Source organism: Theobroma cacao, chromosome 3, assembly GCF_000208745.1.
Source record: "Theobroma cacao cultivar B97-61/B2 chromosome 3, Criollo_cocoa_genome_V2, whole genome shotgun sequence".
NCBI lineage: Eukaryota > Viridiplantae > Streptophyta > Magnoliopsida > Malvales > Malvaceae > Theobroma > Theobroma cacao.
This window is the reverse complement of record NC_030852.1, coordinates 15,991,633-15,996,716: the sequence shown is the minus strand read 5'-3', so window position 1 is coordinate 15,996,716 and position 5,084 is coordinate 15,991,633. Positions and strand designations below refer to the sequence as shown.

The 5,084-nt window shown below is 33.2% G+C and overlaps 1 long non-coding RNA gene across 1 annotated transcript in view; it reads left to right on the top strand.

Annotated features, from left to right (window-relative positions):
• Nucleotides 1-2,695, top strand: part of LOC108661296 — a 6,808-nt gene extending 4,113 nt beyond the window's left edge. The window contains exons 2-3 of the long non-coding RNA XR_001927052.1: nucleotides 1,090-1,178; nucleotides 2,524-2,695. This is a non-coding gene — a long non-coding RNA (uncharacterized LOC108661296). The remainder of the gene's footprint in view (nucleotides 1-1,089; nucleotides 1,179-2,523) is intronic.

Here is a 5,084-nt window from a genome sequence, read left to right as displayed (position 1 = left end):
GGCTTTCTCTTCTTTTCTTTTTGCTCTTTTTGCTCTCCTTATGCCCGACGCCTTCTTCTTGTTTCTTTCTCTTCTCTTCCACTAACCGACTTCTCTCTTTCATCCTCTTTACTTTACTTATTTACTTATTTATATATATTTTATTTCCCATTTGTTTTTCCAATTTGGTCGGCCCCTCAATCTTTCTTTCCATCTTCATCTTGTTCCACATGGCCGGCCCCCCCTTCCTTCAAATAAAATAAAGAGTTTTTTTACTTCTTTTTATTGACCACATGAGCGGTTGCCCATGTTGGTCTTTCTTTATCTATTTATTTTATTTTATATATATATATATATATATACACACTTACATTATTATTTCACTATTTGTTTATTTTATTTCTTCCATTTAATTCCACTACATATCCTTCAATCTTCATATTTTAAATTCGATCCTTTTAATACATCTAAAAATTTCAAGTTTCATCTATATTCCTTCCTCTATACGTGTACCACCCAAAATATCAAAATTACACTTCAACGCGGTATTACCATAATATTTAAATATTTACTTATCCGCGTTGGCTCGACTTAGCGAAACACGCGTATTTCACTTTCGTCGCTCATCTCCAAAAATTATTTTGTATTCTTTCTCCCCCACTTGGATCAACCATAGGGTCCTTCTTCATGACTGATATCGACATTTGGTTAAATATTAATATTTTAATATTATTTTATTCCAAAAATTTCCTTTTTTCTCCTTGGTACCCAAAATACCTTATTACGCCTCAATTGACTTCCGAATCCCCTTTTATTTCACAAATTCTCCTCTGTAAAATATTATTATTTTATTATTATTTCCTACATGTGGAATATTTTATCCCAACTATTCCTTTCATCTTTCATCACTTTTAAACATTATAATTGACCTCAATTTACATCCGATCAGCTTTATTAGTCACTGTATCAAAATATGGGGTATTACAGATTTAGTGTAAACAGTTATCTCTTAGGAATAACAGATGAAAGTATAGAATTAAAGACGAACAGCAAGTGTAGAATATAATGGCAGCAAAGCTCATTAAATGCATTGGATTGAAATGATGTCAGGAAGTTGACAAAGCAAGGATTATTGCTGGAAGCATAAAGTAAGCATTTGAGGAAATATTAGTGGCGAAGTAATATCCCACCATTGTAAGGTGAGTAGGGGGTGTCTATTTCAAAAAATTCCATACTATATAATGCTATATGTATAGTAACTTGTCAAGGATTTATTAAACGTCTTTGTGGAAAGCATGAGTTGCTAGAAAATGATAAGTGATTTGACAAGTGATTTGTGATTTGTATATTTGGTTTGGAACAATTTATACACTATTTTTGTGGAAAGCATGAGTTGGTAGAAACCATAGGCAATTATGGATGCAAAGTGATTTGGAAGTTGTTTCTGTATACTATATATATACATATATGTAAAGTGTTTTAGAAATTGAGAAACAAGCCCTTTTTGCAATGTTTTGCATCAAAATCGTGCCTTGAATCTTTGTGAAGTGTGCATGGTTGTTTGTAGTTGATAAATGGCCTAAATTTGGTTTCTTGAGAGTCGGTTTTAATCTGAACTTTATGCAAATGTTTACACCATGCATTTTAATGTGAAAAGCAATTTTTGAAAGGTTAACGAACCTTGTTTTCAATAGATTTAAAGAAAACTCTTGGAAACCTTGCTTTGGTTTTGAAAATAGTTGTGACAAACCGAGAGCAGCGAGAATAGTTGAATGTCACATCGGGATAGCGTGACCCTTGTGCACAAGTGAGGTCTAGCTAGAGAACCTTTAGGTCACTAACGAGCTGTTAGACGTGGCTAGGCCACGTTTTGTGATTATACTTGGCAAGGCCACGGGTTGTATACGTGGCAAGGCCACGAGTTGATATACATGGTTGAGACCACGTGATTTCTCCGATGTTGGCCAACATCGTTGAGACTGCCATGGCTGTGGGAATCCAGTGGAGGGGGGCCTCCCGAATTGTTATTATGTGGAAGAGGGTCCACAGGTTGATTATTTATGATTACCTACTCGAGAGCCTTGAGAGTTTTTAGACTCATACTCTTTTGCATGGTGGAGAGTCGATGTTTTTCTGCAGCTCCCCTTTTTGAATGAAAGCTTTCAATGCTTTATATGTTGATCATGAGTTAATATTGTGGATGTACACAATTATTTTTACATGCCACACATTTTGGAAGCGTGCATGCTTTTTTATGGCTATTGTATTTTTGAACAAAATAGATGATTTTGATGATTGAAATTTATTTTACTACACTTTGTTTTTGACATTGTTTGCCAAGGAAAGTATTGCACTATGATTTTATGGCATTATTTTATAAGGGACAAAAACCTTACTCGTTATTTGGTTTTATAAGGTTATCATTTTATATTCTAGTTTTATTATTCAAAAGTTTTGCTCTAAGCTTGTTTCCCATCTACGCCCTACTCACGGAGCCGATGATCACTAAGTCTGTGAGACTCACCCCTTATCTCCTTTTTGCAGATAAGTGATCAGCCTAGTGTGCATTCATCAGTACTTATTGTCCATCGTGGATAGGTAAAGGCATCTCATAGCACTTTATTCTGAGTCGCTCTATTGCTAGAGGTCGAGTCATTTGTAATGTATTTTATTTTTGTAAATGGATACTAGACTAAATATAAATTTACAATTGGAGATTTTAGACTATAATATATTTTTATAATTATGAGGAATAAAGGTTAAGTCAATTTATTATGATTTTTTGATCAAATCATATTACAAAGAGTTGTACGATTCGAAGCGAATATATAAGTAGATGGAATGAATATAAATTATAAACAAGAATTTCAAATAAGGCTTGTTCTGGACTTGACGGGTTCTCTCGCAAGTCTCGAACACCGGTAGCGATCGAGGAGCGGTCGTTACACGTTCTTATCACACAATATTCATTACATTCATTTACTAGAATCAAAATTTCGTAATAATCATTCTTGGAACTTTCAAAACTACTCGCTTTAAGCCAAACTAATTTTCTAGCTAAAACCCATACTTAAAAACCCATAAAATTTTCATCTTTACCTTCAGTGAGCTTTGATGCTAAGGAAAACCACAAAATCTTTGAGCTTTAGTGTTCAATAGAAAATCTAGGCATAAAAATAATATTTTTAGTGCTGGAAAATTCATAACTAAAGATTTAAAAGTTGAAAGATGTCACATTTGTTTACAAAACCCAAAACCAAGCTTCCAATCTTCCAAAATGATGATTTAGGGTGAAAATGGGTTTGAAAGCGCTTAGAGTTGCAGAAAAATTGATGAGAAGTAGCTTAAAATGAAAACCCCTCGAGGTCATGGTCATATTTATACTATAAGGTGTGAAAATACCCTTTTTCCCCCTTTATTTTTCAAAAATCGATGAAATGTATTAATACATTATGAGCATGTATCGATACATGTTCATCAGAAACACTTTTTGGACTAATTGTATAAATACATCATGAACATGTATCGATACATTTGAGACAGAATGCAGTTTTTGAGGTAGATTGCCTATAAAACCTTGCACAACTTATTTACGTTCAATAACATTTAAGTAAATGTCCTCTTTATTTTTTACTTTCCATTTGCTTAAGATATTTAATGTAAATAAGCAAACAAGCCCCCATTTGGATTCAATAAAAATATCAAAACAATCAAAATCCAAAAGAATCAAAATCTAAATTTTGGTTTCAAGAACAAAATAAAAAATGCGTGACCAAAATTAAATTTGCAACTCCCAATTACCATAGCAAATGTACTCCAAAAATATTAAAAAATCATTTTTGATCATTTAAAAATCAAGGGAATCCTTACCGCCAATTTTTATTTTCAACAGATTGTTCTATAAAAATCACATATTTTAACCCCTTCAAAACTTAGAAAATTTTCTGCTACAAAAGTGATAGACAACCAAAAGTGTCAATGAATTCTTTTGAAGGTTAAAACTAAGTTTAGCATTCAAAATATTTAATCTATATGCTCACCTAAGGATTTTCTAACTTATCCACTTACTCAAGGTGGGATTTCATAGACAAATCAATACATGGCATAGGATGATAGCATTATATAAAGTCAACCAACTCTCATTCAGAGCCAAGTAGCATCACTTTAAAACCTTGAGACTCAGGCTGGTCAACTTGCCAATTTATTAAACAACTAACCTTAAGGAACACTGCCTAGCGATACGAGGTGAATCCAAGGAGAGAAGGTAAGGAACCAATTATGGCAATCACCCTAAAGCATAAAAAAGAGGTTGAAAATAAATTTAGGCAAGCAAATCTTCAAGATAAGCCTATTGAGAATGAAATAATGATTGAGACAACTGCTAAGTAAATTCAAAAGAAGAAAGTGAAGGTAAACTTACCACCACCACCCTTTCCTCAATGTTTTCAGAAATAGAAACTTGATAAGAAATTCCAAAAATTTCTTGAGGTATTCAAAAAGCTTCAAATCAACATTCTTTTCGTAGAAGCTTTAGAGCAAATGTTGTCATATGTGAAGTTTCTTAAAGACATATTAACTAAGAAGAGGAAATTGGAGGATTTTGAGATAGTTACACTTACTAAGGAGTATAGTGCGATAATCCAGAATATGCTTCCACCAAAGCTTAAGGACCCAAGGAGTTTCTTTATCCCTTGCTCAATTAGTAATGTTAATTTTTCAAAAGCTTTGTGTGATTTAGGTGCTGGTGTCTTAATTATTCTTTTGTCTATGGCTAGAAAAATTGGACTAAAGGAGATTCAAACCACTACAGTCAAATTGTAACTCTCAAACAAGACAATAAGGTAGCCTTTTGGGATTATAGAGGATGTCTTGATTAAAAGTATACATTTTGGTAGACTTCCTCGTACTTGAGATGGAGGAAGATCAAGAAGTTCCAATCATATTGGGACATCCATTCTTGGCCACTGCAAGCACATTAATCAATGTGAGGAAAGGCAAAATAACTTTCAGAGTTAGAAAGGAGGTAGTTGAATTTACTATTTTCAATGCACGTAAATTCTTTCCTCCACAGCTCATTGGTATAGAACGGACTTAGACAATGAAGG